At 45.0% G+C, this 15,724-nt stretch overlaps 1 long non-coding RNA gene across 1 annotated transcript; it reads right to left on the bottom strand.

Moving 5' to 3' along the window:
* Positions 1 to 7,251: 7,251 nt before the first annotated feature.
* LOC121009025 lies at positions 7,252 to 15,418 on the bottom strand. Its single transcript, XR_005780668.1, has 3 exons — positions 15,408 to 15,418; positions 15,304 to 15,306; positions 7,252 to 7,360 (listed from the first exon to the last, which is right to left on the bottom strand). It is a non-coding gene; the product is annotated as an uncharacterized LOC121009025 (long non-coding RNA).
* Between the last annotated feature and the right edge of the window lie 306 nt (positions 15,419 to 15,724).

The raw sequence follows: 15,724 nt of genomic DNA, 5'->3' as shown, positions 1-15,724 counted from the left end.
AGTGAGCAAGTCAATAATAGCACTTCAATGATCCACAGCTGCAGATCGATCACAGAATGAAGTCTTTTGGAGGAGTTAATCTGCCTAATCTCGCCCTAACGTCACAGCTGCAACCTCTCCCTATACTGATCATAGCAGAGTGACGTGCGGCGCTACGTGACTCCAGCTTAAATAGAGGCTGGGTCACATGGTGCACTGGCCAATCACAGCCATGCCAATAGTAGGCATGGCTGTGATGGCCTCTTGGGCCAAGTAGTATGACGCTTGTTGATTGGCTGCTTTGCAGCCTTTCAAAAAGCGCCAAGAAAGCGCCGAACACCGAACCCGAACTTTTACGAAAATGTTCGGGTCCGTGTCACGGACACCCCAAAATTCGGTACGAACCCGAACTATACAGTTCGGGTTCGCTCATCCCTAATTATGATATGTAATTCATTCATTTCTTGGGTCAAGTGCTAAAATCAAGCAGTGTTTTATCCCACTTGCTACCTTACACATTCCTACCATTCCCATGGAAAAACTAGAACACAGAAAAGATTATTAGTCAGTTTATGAATTTCTTGTCCAGAAATTCTGCTTACAGTATGCCCTACCTACTGTATTTTATGTGTTATTAGTCGGTATGTAACATGGGGTGCTTTCCCTGGTGAGGTTCTCCTTTAAAAAAAAAGACAATTGTAGACCAAATAAAATTCAATCAATTTAACTTGACTGAAAAACAACTGCATATACAGGTGCACAAAAAGCTTGTTGGTTTCAGCACTCAAATGCAATACATCACTCTTGGTGATTTTAGACATCACACAATATGGAACAGAATTTATAAGACTGCAGACTAAAATAGTAGAACACTAAACAAATTTTTATTTTTATTTTTTCAGGTCCCTGTTCATTTCACAAAACCCAAGACTATGTTGCTACACAGAGTCCCACCAGGCTCTCAACATCTGCTGTCAACAGTCCTTTTAACACTTGGGCCCGACTCTCAAGGCTCCTTCTTTCTGGCACAGTTCCTTGCATCTCAAGAATTCTGTCTCCTTGCTAATCTTCCTCCTGGTATATCGTCCAGTAGGCAGTCTCACTATAGGACTCTCAGATCACTCCATAAGTTCACCATTTACTCTCTGTTTAACACTACAGAAGGGCAACCTTTCCATTTTGACGCTTATTCACAAGGGCTCTTTCTGCACAACTACTCCCACTGTCTACAAGTTCAGATTAATCCAAGACTGTAATAACAGGCTACATTTGAGGCCTGCGGTTCAACCAGACCTCACAGGACCTATCTTCCAGGCCCATGGCAGCAGCAGACCTACTCCTCAATCACCCTTACAGGACCTAACTACTATCTCTCCTAGGTTTGAGCTCACTACCCCAACCTAACACTGGTTTCCTGAAGCTCCAGCGCTAACTGTTAAGGTGCGGTTCACTGTGACAGTTGTGGCCGTGTAGGCTGGCTGCAGACTCTCGCATACTGGCTGCAGGATGACACCTGTCTATGTCGGTTGCTTGGGGCTGTGTTCTGGCTGTGGTGTTGTGTGTGAACTGTGGCCTGTGTTTGTGGCTTCCCATGTCCATATCTCTGTGGTTTCTGTCACCGATGCCATGCAATCTGGTTGCATGAGCTTTGTGTACTGGCTGTGGGTGTTCCCATTTATGCTGGTTCTGCAATGCATGCTGGCTGTGTGTGTGAACTAAGGCCTGTATTGTTTGTTCTGTGCCTCTTGTTAATCATGGTTCTGATGGGATTAACAATCCCTGATCTGTTCCTAGGTGTGTCTTATCAGGTGCCCTCGTTATTGCAGCTATATCCATCTGTGAGCTGTGGGGCTTGTGGTCAGTTCTTATGCCTTGCTGGGTGTAGCCCCTTGCTGCAGGGGGTTTTGCCATCTCTCCTTCTGTGTGGTGTCGCCTGGTAAAGCATTGGTGTTGTTGTATCCTTGTCCATGCCTTGCCTGATCTTCTGCATCTACAGTCGTGGCCAAAAGTTTTGAGAATTACATAAATATTGGAAATTAGAAAAGTTGCTGCTTGAGTTTTTATAATAGTAGTTTGCATATACTCCAGAATGTTATGAAGAGTGATCAGATGAATTGCATAGTCCTTCTTTGCCATGAAAATTAACTTAATCCCAAAAAAAACTTTTCACTGAATTTCACTGCTGTCATTAAAGGACCTGCTGAGATCATTTCAGTAATCGTCTTGTTAACTCAGGTGAGAATTTTGACGAGTATAAGGCTGGAAATCATTATGTCAGGCTGATTGGGTTAAAATGGCAGACTTGACATGTTAAAAGGAGGGTGATGCTTGAAATCATTATTCTTCCATTGTTAACCATGGTGACCTGCAAAAAAACGCGCAGCCATCATTGCGTTGCATAAAAATGGCTTCACAGGCAAGGATATTGTGGCTACTAAGATTGCACCTCAATCAACAATTTATAGGATCATCAAGAACTTCAAGGAAAGAGGTTCAATTCTTGTTAAGAAAGCTTCAGGGCGTCCAAGAAAGTCCAGCAAGCGCCAGGATCGTCTCCTAAAGAGGATTCAGCTGCGGGATCGGAGTGCCACCAGTGCAGAGCTTGCTCAGGAATGGCAGCAGGCAGGTGTGAGCGCATCTGCATGCACAGTGAGGCGAAGACTTTTGGAAGATGGCCTGGTGTCAAGAAGGGCAGCAAAGAAGCCACTTCTCTCCAAAAAAAACATCAGGGACAGATTGATCTTCTGCAGAAAGTATGCTGAATGGACTGCTGAGGACTGGGGCAAAGTCATATTCTCTGATGAAGCCTCTTTCCGATTGTTTGGGGCATCTGGAAAAAGGCTTGTCCGGAGAAGAAAAGGTGAGCGCTACCATCAGTCCTGTGTCATGCCAACAGTAAAGCATCCTGAGACCATTCATGTGTGGGGTTGCTTCTCATCCAAGGGAGTGGTTTCACTCACAATTTTGCCCAAAAACACAGCCATGAATAAAGAATGGTACCAAAACACCCTCCAACAGCAACTTCTTCCAACAATCCAACAACAGTTTGGTGAAGAACAATGCATTTTCCAGCACGATGGAGCACCGTGCCATAAGGCAAAAGTGATAACTAAGTGGCTCGGGGACCAAAACATTGACATTTTGGGTCCATGGCCTGGAAATTCCCCAGATCTTAATCCCATTGAGAACTTGTGGTCAATCCTCAAGAGGCGGGTGGACAAACAAAAACCCACTAATTCTGACAAACTCCAAGAAGTGATTATGAAAGAATGGGTTGCTATCAGTCAGGAATTGGCCCAGAAGTTGATTGAGAGCATGCCCAGTCAAATTGCAGAGGTCCTGAAAAAGAAGGGCCAACACTGCAAATACTGACTCTTTGCATAAATGTCATGTAATTGTTGATAAAAGCCTTTGAAACGTATGAAGTACATGTAATTATATTTCACTACATCACAGAAACAACTGAAACAAAGATCTAAAAACAGTTTAGCAGCAAACTTTGTGAAAACTAATATTTGTGTCATTCTCAAAACTTTTGGCCACGACTGTATTCTGTGTCATTGATGTTTTATCATGTCTGTTCCATGTATAGCTTGGCAGTAGTGATGATGAGCGGCAGGGGCTATATTCGAATTCGCGATATTTCACGACTTCAAGATTATTTTATTGAATGCGAAAAATCGGCAATGTAAAAATCGCGTAATGCAAATTCGTAATGCGAAATACAAGCGTGGGTCACTTTGGCTGCATTTTTCAGGCTGCTAGAAGTTTCATGAGTTTCTCCTGAGACTGGAGAAAATGGTTGGCATGGCAGAACATTGCAATAGCTTTATATGCAGATAGAGTCAAATGCTCCTAATCGGCAGTGATAAGAATATTTTACGTACAACTTCACATTTTAGCTGGTCTGACTACAGATTACTGATTGGTGCACTAATTATTGTTGTGAACTTGACATTGCTTCCTTCTCATTGGCCCACAAGCAAGAAACAGAGAGGAATCATGTGTTCAGATGAAAAAAAAAATGCTGAATATTCGATATATAACGAATATATAGCACTATATTCTAAATATTCACGAATTCTCGAAGTGGTGATATTCGCGATAAAAATTAGCTATTCGAATATTCGTGCTCAACACTAGTTGCCAGTTCTTAACTGCTTCTGATCCTGTCTGTTCCATGTTTTGCCTGGCAGTGCCTACTGCTTCTGTTACTGTCCTGTGTATGTTCTGCCTTTGTGAGAGGGCTCCTGGGTTCTCCAGAGGGAGGATCTCTAGTCTGTGTGCAGCTCTGCCTGAGAGACCACCATGCTTGCATTTTGCTTGGGGTCCAGGCATCTGCTTGTGTGCTGGTTCCCGTTTGTTGTCTGTTTCATGTCCTATGTTTGGTTTCCAGTCATGTTGTCTTTGGTTCTTTGCAGGTAGCGGTCAAGTGTACCGAGACCTTCCTGGAGGAGCGACCAGTGAGCCCTCGGCCAAGTTCATCCCCACCACCAGGAGCTCTCTGAAGAACGGTGCTCACTGACTCCTTGCCCTCTGGGGTTTTCCTCTGATCCACTGGTGCACTTGGTTCAGTGGTAGTGCTACCACTATATCCTTGCCTGCTGTTCCTGTCACTGTCATGTTATTTTATTACATGTGTAATAAAGTACTCTGTTGGTCCCTGGTCTGTATCTACCTGTCTTGTCCTGTTTGCATGACGTTCCGGAGGTCTGCCCTGTCCCCCGAAATGTGACACTAGCTACTTGAGCTGACTTTAGTCCTGGCCACTTTAGAGGCAGTCCACACAGCTCTCATCTAAGAGCACCTCTTTAATGGCCAACCCCAGATCACTCATCATTTTGTTAGCTCACTATCCACCCCCTTTCATGTGTCCGCACATTCTAGCCTGCACTGAAATGTTTACAAACTTCTTTCCTTTAGGGGGTGTCACGTGCCGGAGGCCCAAGGCAGACCTCTGGGACGTCATGCAAACAGGACACAGGCAAAACAGACCAAGGACCCACAGAGAACTTTATTACAAGTGTAATGAAAGCACAAAACCGTAACCAGGTTATGCAATAGTGGTAGCACTACCACAGAACCAAGTGCACCGGCAGACAAGAGGCAAAACCCAGAGAGCGGAGAGCCAGTGAGCCTCATTCTTCACAGAGCCCCTGGTGGTGGGGATGAACTGGGTGGAGGGTTCCGGTACACTTGTCCCCTACCTGCAGAGAACCAGGCTGGTGAAACCACCAGCAGAAAGACAACAAAACTGTAACCCAAGCAAACACATGACATGGAACAGACTAACGGGAACCAGCACAGAAGCAGATGCCTGGACCCCAAGTGGAAGGAAGCATGGCGGTCTCAGGCAGAGCTGCTCACAGACTAGAGATCCTCCCTCCAGAGAACCCAGGGACCCCCTCTCGAAGGCAGGACAAACATGGGACAGGAACAGAAGCAGAAAGGAACTACAGGCAGACCAGAACAGACAGGGATCAGAAGCAATAGGCATTGCCAGGCAGGACAAAAGACAGAATACAGGGAGTGCAGAATTATTAGGCAAGTTGTATTTTTGAGGATTCATTTTATTATTGAACAACAACCATGTTCTCAATGAACCCAAAAAACTCATTAATATCAAAGCTGAATATTTTTGGAAGTAGTTTTTAGTTTGTTTTTAGTTTTAGCTATTTTAGGGGGATATCTGTGTGTGCAGGTGACTATTACTGTGCATAATTATTAGGCAACTTAACAAAAAACAAATATATACCCATTTCAATTATTTATTTTTACCAGTGAAACCAATATAACATCTCAACATTCACAAATATACATTTCTGACATTCAAAAACAAAACAAAAACAAATCAGTGACCAATATAGCCACCTTTCTTTGCAAGGACACTCAAAAGCCTGCCATCCATGGATTCTGTCAGTGTTTTGATCTGTTCACCATCAACATTGTGTGCAGCAGCAACCACAGCCTCCCAGACACTCTTCAGAGAGGTGTACTGTTTTCCCTCCTTGTAAATCTTACATTTGATGATGGACCACAGGTTCTCAATGGGGTTCAGATCAGGTGAACAAGGAGGCCATGTCATTAGATTTTCTTCTTTTATACCCCTTCTTGCCAGCCACGCTGTGGAGTACTTGGACGCGTGTGATGGAGCATTGTCCTGCATGAAAATCATGTTTTTCTTGAAGGATGCAGACTTCTTCCTGTACCACTGCTTGAAGAAGGTGTCTTCCAGAAACTGGCAGTAGGACTGGGAGTTGAGCTTGACTCCATCCTCAACCCGAAAAGGCCCCACAAGCTCATCTTTGATGATACCAGCCCAAACCAGTACTCCACCTCCACCTTGCTGGCGTATGAGTCGGACTGGAGCTCTCTGCCCTTTACCAATCCAGCCACGGGCCCATCCATCTGGCCCATCAAGACTCACTCTCATTTCATCAGTCCATAAAACCTTAGAAAAATCAGTCTTGAGATATTTCTTGGCCCAGTCTTGACGTTTCAGCTTGTGTGTCTTGTTCAGTGGTGGTCGTCTTTCAGCCTTTCTTACCTTGGCCATGTCTCTGAGTATTGCACACCTTGTGCTTTTGGGCACTCCAGTGATGTTGCAGCTCTGAAATATGGCCAAACTGGTGGCAAGTGGCATCTTGGCAGCTGCACGCTTGACTTTTCTCAGTTCATGGGCAGTTATTTTGCGCCTTGGTTTTTCCACACGCTTCTTGCGACCCTGTTGACTATTTTGAATGAAACGCTTGATTGTTTGATGATCACGCTTCAGAAGCTTTGCAATTTTAAGAGTGCTGCATCCCTCTGCAAGATATCTCACAATTTTTGACTTTTCTGAGCCTGTCAAGTCCTTCTTTTGACCCATTTTGCCAAAGGAAAGGAAGTTGCCTAATAATTATGCACACCTAATATAGGGTGTTGATGTCATTAGACCACACCCCTTCTCATTACAGAGATGCACATCACCTAATATGCTTAATTGGTAGTAGGCTTTCGAGCCTATACAGCTTGGAGTAAGACAACATGCATAAAGAGGATGATGTGGTCAAAATACTCATTTGCCTAATAATTCTGCACGCAGTGTACAGTCAGAAGCAGTTTAGCACTGCCAGGCTATCAGATGCAGTTGAGCACTACTAGGCTATCAGATGCAGTACAGCACTGCTAGGCTAAACAAGGAACAGACAAGGATAAAATAAAACACCATACAGGACAGGAACAGATCAGACAAGGTCACATAACACCAAACACCATCACAGAACAAGTACCAACAATATCAGACAAAGCAGCAACAATGCATTACCAGGTGACACCACAAACAAGGGCAGATAGGGAAAAAAAACTGGGTCAGCAGCAAGGGGCTACACCCAGTAAGACACTGGACAGAAGATAGTCTTACCCCAAGCCCCACAGCTCACAGATAGATATAGCTGCATAATGAGGGTACCTGATAAGCCACACCCAGGAATGGGCCAGGGGAAGTTAACCTCATCAGAACCAAACAGGGAGGGGAGCCTGCATGAACAGGGAAGTGAATATACAGGCTGCAGTACTGGATGTTGCCCCTGGCAGCCAGTACGCCAGATCACAAACAACCTGTGACACAACAGACATGCATACATACTCGGCCATATTCACACACAAGGCGCAGCCAGCACGCATCGCAGAACCAGCATGCATGGGGATACCCTCAGCCAGTACACAAAGCGCATGCAGCCAGCCTGCACAGCACCAGAGACATGAGCCACAGAGATGCAGACATGGGAATCCATAAACACAGGACACAGTTCACACACTACACAGCAGCCAGCATGCAGTCCCAAGCAACCAGCATACACAGGTGTCAGCCTGCAACCAGTACATGAGGGAGCCTGCAGCCAGCCTGCACGGCAACTGTGATAAGAACTGCACAGAGAAGCAGACACAGGGAGAGCAAACATTCACAGGCAGCAGTTCCACAAAACACCGCAGCCAGCACACAACCCCAAGCAACCAGCATACACAGGAAACAGCCTGCAGCCAGTACGCGAGAGGGCATGCAGCCAGCCTAAACTGTCACAGTGAACAGCACCATGACAGGGGGTCTCTCCTGACCCTCATACCAGCACATAAGCATCACCACACTCTGTCCCAGCTTCTTGTTGTGATGCGACTGTCCATTAAGGCTACTGATAGAAGTGAAGTGTCTTTATTTTCGCTTATTCCAAGTAGGTAAGGGAAGTCTCACAAATTGCGGATCGCACACGGACATCAGTGTTTTGCGGATCCGCAATTTGCGGACCGCAAAACACACAACGGTCGTGTGCATGAGGCCTATGGATGAGCCTTAATGGAAATTTTTTACTTTTTTCTTCCTCTATTTGTCTTATACTATTTTAATATAACTATTAATACAATCAGGGTTTATTATCCTTATAGAGTTTTTATATATTATCTCATAATCATGTTATATAATTCTTGTCACATGATCATGTCATATAATTTATAATTTGTTTGGATTGCTCACTATTTATTATGATATTTATTTGTAGCATTTATTTGATTGGTTCTATTTGGATGTTATTATGGAGATATGTAAATTGGAATGTCGCTCATTATATTTGGTATGTCCCCTTTAAGAATGAAACCACATGACTACACTGAGACACAATCTGACGCATGCGCTGTCCCGCTCTATCTGGTCATGCTCCTTACATCGTCATCACGTACGCTACGCATGCGCAATTGTGAGGCGAGGACGCAATGAAGTATGGAGTCGGCCATCATGGCGGACTTGCGCCACTATTGGTGTTATTTCAGGTGATTTCACAGATTTTCTATGTGATTCGGCCTCTTCCTATATATACATCTGTTTTACTTATTGTAATCACCTCCTGACAAAGCTTTTTGAGGTAAAACACTCATCGAGTGGCAAGTGCTCGGGGCGACATTCCAGTTTTTGTGAACCATGTCTCAGGGTATGGCCTATTAGACCTATGCATGTCATTTTTATTTTGGGATATATCCACTCACAATTGTATGAATTTGACTCATTATTTAATGTGTGTGCTGATTTGTGTCTGCAACGTTGCTTTACAGCCATGAATATTTAAAACTGTTGCACAGATTTGCTTTTTATTATTTTGGATTTTTTTGGGAATACTACATGGTTAAAGGGCTTCTGTCACCCCACTAAACTCATTTAGGTTTTTTTGTGTACTTATAATCCCTATCCTGCCATATTGCCATACATTATGTTATTAATAATTTTCGTTCAGTAGATTTAGCAAAAAACGTACTTTTATGATATGCTAATTACCTTTCTACCAGCAAGTAGGGTGTCTACTTGCTGATAGCAGCCGCAGAAAACCGCCCCCTCCTTCTGTTGATTGACAGGGCCAGCCGCGATCTCCTCCTCCGGCTGGTCCTGTCAGCATTTCAAAAATCACGCTCCTGTGTTGATTCGGCGCAGGCGCTCTGAGAGAAGGAGGCTCGCCTCCTCAGCACTCCCTCAGTCTGCGCCGATGACGTCTTCTCTTTCAGTGACATCATCGGCGCAGGCGCACTGAGCGAGTGCTGAAGAGACGAGCCTCCTTATCTCAGAGCGCCTGCGCCGAATCAACACAGGCGCGTGATTTTTGAAATGCTGACAGGGCCGGCCGGAGGAGGAGATCGCGGCTGGCCCTGTCAATCAACAGAAGGAGGGGGCGGTTTTCTGCGGCTGCTACCAGCAAGTAGACATAAAAGTAATTTTTTTGCTAAATCTACTGAACGAAAATTATTAATAACATAATGTATGGCAATATGGCAGGATAGGGATTAAAAGTACACAAAAAAAAAAATAATGAGTTTAGTGGGGTGACAGAAGCCCTTTAAGCGACGTCGCTGATGCGACACATATTTATTATTTATGCTATATAAATTTTTGGTGCCTGGACGTATCTATTGACTTTTTGTGTCCCCTGTTAGGTATAATATCTAGCATATTTAGGGCTCGTTCACACAAAAGTTTTTTGTGTTCCATATATGGGCCGTTTTTTGCGCTCTGTACCGTCCGTATACAGAACCATTAATTTCAATGGTTCTGCAAAAAAAACGGAATGTACTCCGTATGCATTCCGTTTCCGTATTTCCGTTTTTCTGTTTCGTTGAAAGATAGAACATGTCCTATTATTGCCCACAAAAAACGTTTCGTGGCTCCATTCAAGTCAATGGGTCCACAAAAAAAAGGAACACATACGGAATGTACTCCGTATGCCTTCCGTATCCGTTCTGTTTTTGCTGAACCATCTATTAAAAATGTTATGCCCAGCCAAATTTTTTCTATGTAATTACTATATACTGTATATGCCATATGGAAAAACGGAAAGGAACCGGAAACACTACGGAAAAGTGGATCCGGGAAAAATGGCCCGCAAAACACTGAAAAAGACATACGGTTGTGTGAACGAGGCCTAATCAATTATATTTATCAGTATTGGTATTTTTTATGGCACCACTCATACAATAGAAATATATTTAGACACGGATCACCCCGTGCTATGTTCGCTATATCTATTTTTCATCATGTCTCTTTCTGTCCTCTGATTCATCTATTATCTTTTGATTAAATAAAGAATGTAATACTTTTTATATGGTGTAGTCCCATTGTCCTTTTTGGTTTTGTTAGTAATTGTGTTGGATCCATGGGCTTTTTTCTATATTGTTTAATAAAAATAGTGAGGTTGTTCTAGGTTATTCAATTGAACCTGAAGACTTGTTCAGTGGATACAGATGTAATGTATGCCCAGCCACTGATGTTATATCTGATACAACAGTCACCTATATTAATAAACAAGTGACTTCTGAAGAGATGACCTCTGCCTTGTTTGATGAACTTGAAGAATTGAACACTTGGAGCAATTAGTAGATGAGATGGCTGGTGTCAGGACTGTGATCCTGTAGAATGGAGGTGGAAAATAGTGGTTGTAGCTTCCCTGTTGCTATGTGTGATATAAGTGGTCCTGACTCCTGAGCACTATGAGCCACATTTACTAATATGAGTGCTCCTAGATTTGGTGTAAATTGAGCCAAAATGTGGCACAGCTGTGATGTATCTTGGTTTAGAGAAATGATCTGTGCTTAGCCTGACATGGGTGTGGCTTAATGAGAAGGGGTGTGGCTTCACATGAAAGGGGCATGGTCTAAGATGCACATTTTGCACCACAATGGTGTCATAATATTCAGTCTCACAGTAAGCCAATTAGAATAAAGATAGTCAAAAGTGTGTATCCCTGCACCACATGTCCATCCAGTCTGAGGCACTGTGATAAATCGGGTGCAGTTGTAGACAGCCTATGTGTACGCCATCTACGGGCTTAGTAAATCTGACCCTGTAAACCTGCATAAGAGGTATGTTTGACTTCTTTAGCCATTTAAGTCTTATTTCTAGGGCAGCTTTGTATTAACACAAGTGATAATATAATTGGATCACCAACTTCATGCTTTGATTCCCAGTCACAAAGGTGAGATCTGTAAGAAAGAGCCTCAAACGGTAAAATGACAGCCGTACATGGAAGGATAAAATATAAGCTTGGGTAAGAAGCTTACCGAAAGAAGAGGCAAAGCATGTGTTTCTAATAAAGTCTTTGTTATCTAGAGAAGTGCTTGCAACTTAGTGTCTGACTATCAGGTTTACAGATAATAAGAATCAAGTATGTAAAAGGTGATAAGTTGGAAACATTTCTTCGTCTGTAAGGCACTGAGTCTTATTTTCACGCTGCTGCTGAGTCCAGAATTCATTTCAGGCTTCAGGCCAAATACTCTAACTTTTAAGACGATTTATTGGTGTATACAGTTCTACAACCACATGAGAAGGCAAATGTACACTGGTGAGAACATTTCACGCTGTTCTCTAGATGCTCCGGTTTAAATACAATATAAATACAATTATATTTGAACAGAAAAATGCTACATAATGAATATGCATATTTATTGTAGAGTTCAAGCCAGAGACCTGGAAGCCACAGGACACACAGAGGGGAATGTCTTAAAACTGGTATTCTTACTCCAGTCTTAATATCAAACCCTGCTGCTGTCCGATAGACCAGAATTATTATTATTATAAAAATGCAGGAAAAGGAGCTGGTATAGACATTAGGTGTAAATGAGTCAGTCAGTGGGTCCCCTCTACATCCTGACCCCTTCCACGCTCGCCCTGTCCACTTTTTGTAAAAATGGAGAGGGTGGTGCAGAAAGCCAAAAAGTCACAAATTTAGAGTAAATTACAACTTTTGTAAGCCAGTTTTCTTGTGTAGAAACTTAATATATCCTTCCCATAGTATCCTTGTTTAAATTTTTCATTATGCTACATAAACTTAAGAGCATCTGTCACCATGATTAGGGATGAGCGAACCCGAACTGTATAGTTCGGGTTCGTACCGAATTTTGGGGTGTCCGTGACACAGACCCGAACCCGAACATTTTCGTAAAAGTCTGGGTTCGGGTTCGGTGTTCGGCGCTTTCTTGGCGCTTTTTGAAAGGCTGCAAAGCAGCCAATCAACAAGCGTCATACTACTTGCCCCAAGAGGCCATCACAGCCTTGCCTACTATTGGCATGGCTGTGATTGGCCAGTGCAGCATGTGACCCAGCCTCTATATAAGCTTGGGTCACGTAGCGCTGCACGTCACTCTGCTGATACAAGCGTAGGGAGAGGTTGCTGCTGCGACGTTAGGGCGAGATTAGGCAGATTAACTCCTCCAAAAGACTTCATTCAGTGATCGATCTACAGCTGTGGATCATTGAAGTGCTGATATTGAATTGCTCACTTTTTTTAGGCTGCCCAGAGCGTTTTTATATCACTTTTTTCTGGGGTGATCGGCGGCCATTTTGTGGCTTGTGGTGCGCCAGCACAAGCTACCACCAAGTGCATTTAACCATCAATAGTGTGGTTATTTTTTGCTATATCCTACATCAGGTGCAGGCTGAGCCTGTGTCACCCAAGTGCATTTAACCATCAATAGTGTGGTTATTTTTTGGCCATATACTACATCAGGTGCAGGCTGAGCCTGTGTCACCCAAGTGCATTTAACCATCAATAGTGTGGTTATTTTTTGGCCATATACTACATCAGGGGCAAGTTGAGCCTGTCACCCAGCGCCTAAAAAATAGGCCTGACATTTCTATTCCTCCAAATCAGTACTGTTTTAGCTGGTCAAATTATTTGTAGTGACCGTAAAAGCACAGTTTTTGTTCTGGGTTGAAAAACTATTCCCAAATTTGCCATTTTCAAAATTAGTAGTTTCTGCTATATCAGGCCTACTTTAAATCTATCCCAAAAAGGGTATATTAGATTCAAGGTGCTGATAGTGTCATTCTGAAAAACTTAACACACACGCTACAGTGCAGATACAAGTCTAATTCTGTGATTAAAGGTATACCTGTCACACAGCACCTAAAAAATAGGCCTGACATTTATGTTCAGCTAAATCTGTCATTACTGGTGTGCCTGTATTAGTGTAATACGGTACCTAAATAGATAGCCAGACAGTGTTAGGTGTCTGTAAAAAAAGGCCTGAATTTTAATTCAATACATTGGCCCGAATAATATTTTTCTTATTGTGGTGAACGGTAACAATGAGGAAAACATCTAGTAAGGGACGCGGACGTGGACATGGTCGTGGTGGTGTTAGTGGACCCTCTGGTGCTGGGAGAGGACGTGGCCGTTCTGCCACAGCCACACGTCCTAGTGTACCAACTACCTCAGGTCCCAGTAGCCGCCAGAATTTACAGGGATATTTGGTGGGGCCCAATGCCGTTCTAAGGATGGTAAGGCCTGAGCAGGTACAGGCATTAGTCAATTGGGTGGCCGACAGTGCATCCAGCACGTTCACATTATCTCCCACCCAGTCTTCTGCAGAAAGCGCACAGATGGCGCATGAAAACCAAGCCCATCAGTCTGTCACATCACCCCCATGCATATCAGGGAAACTGTCTGAGCCTCAAGTTATGCAGCAGTCTCTTATGCTGTTTGAAGACTCTGCTGCCAGGGTTTGCCAAGGGCATCCACCTAGCCCTTCCCCAGGGGTGGAAGAGATAGAATGCACTAACGCACAACCACTTATGTTTCCTGATGATGAGGACATGGGAATACCACCTCAGCACGTCTCTGATGATGACAAAACACAGGTGCCAACTGCTGCGTCTTTCTGCAGTGTGCAGACTGAACAGGAGGTCAGGGATCAAGACTGGGTGGAAGACGATGCAGTGGACGATGAGGTCCTAGACCCCACATGGAATGAAGGTCGTGCCACTGACTTTCACAGTTCGGAGGAAGAGGCAGTGGTGAGACCGAGCCAACAGCGTAGCAAAAGAGGGAGCAGTGGGCAAAATCAGAACACCCGCCGCCAAGAGTCTTCGCCTGCTACTGACCGCCGCCATCTGGGACCGAGCACCCCAAAGGCAGCTTCAAGGAGTTCCCTGGCATGGCACTTCTTCAAACAATGTGCTGACGACAAGACCTGAGTGGTTTGCACCCTGTGCCATCAGAGCCTGAAGCGAGGCATTAACGTTCTGAACCTTAGCACAACCTGCATGACCAGGCACCTGCATGCAAAGCAAGAACTGCAGTGGAGTAAACACCTTAAAAACAAGGAAGTCACTCAGGCTCCCCCTGCTACCTCTTCTGCTGCTGCCGCCTCCGCCTCTTCTGCTGCTGCCGCCTCGGCCTCTTCCTCCGCCTCTGGAGGAACGTTGGCACCTGCCGCCCAGCAAACATGGGATGTACCACCAACACCACCACCTGCGTCACCAAGCATCTCAACCATGTCACATGGCAGCGTTCAGCTCTCCATCTCACAAACATTTGAGAGAAAGCGTAAATTCCCACCTAGCCACCCTCGATCCCTGGCCCTGAATGCCAGCATTTCTAAACTACTGGCCTATGAAATGCTGTCATTTAGGCTGGTGGACACAGACAGCTTCAAACAGCTCATGTCGCTTGCTGTCCCACAGTATGTTGTTCCCAGCCGCCACTACTTCTCCAAGAGAGCCGTGCCTTCCCTGCACAACCAAGTGTCCGATAAAATCAAGTGTGCACTGCGCAACGCCATCTGTGGCAAGGTCCACCTAACCACAGATACGTGGACCAGTAAGCACAGCCAGGGACGCTATATCTCCCTAACTGCACACTGGGTAAATGTAGTGGCGGCTGGGCCCCAGGCGGAGAGCTGTTTGGCGCACGTCCTTCCGCCGCCAAGGATCGCAGGGCAACATTCTTTGCCTCCTGTCTCCTCCTCCTCCTACTCAGCTTCCTCCTCCTCTTCTTCCACCTGCTCATCCAGTCAGCCACACACCTTCACCACCAACTTCAGCACAGCCCGGGGTAAACGTCAGCAGGCCGTTCTGAAACTCATATGTTTGGGGGACAGGCCCCACACCGCACAGGAGTTGTGGCGGGGTATAGAACAACAGACCGACGAGTGGTTGCTGCCGGTGAGCCTCAAGCCCGGCCTGGTGGTGTGCGATAATGGGCGAAATCTCGTTGCAGCTCTGGGACTAGCCGGTTTGACGAACATCCCTTGCCTGGCGCATGTGCTGAATTTGGTGGTGCAGAAGTTCATTCGCAACTACCCCGACATGTCAGAGCTGCTGCATAAAGTGCGGGCCGTCTGTTCGTGCTTCCGGTGTTCACACCCTGCCGCTGCTCGCCTGTCTGCGCTACAGCGTAACTTCGGCCTTCCCGGTCACCGCCTCATATGCGACGTGCCCACCAGGTGGAACTCC

Source organism: Bufo bufo, chromosome 7 (assembly GCF_905171765.1).
Source record: "Bufo bufo chromosome 7, aBufBuf1.1, whole genome shotgun sequence".
Lineage (NCBI taxonomy): Eukaryota > Metazoa > Chordata > Amphibia > Anura > Bufonidae > Bufo > Bufo bufo.
The sequence above is the reverse complement of the archived record's forward strand: the minus strand, read 5'-3'. Positions and strand labels throughout refer to the sequence as shown.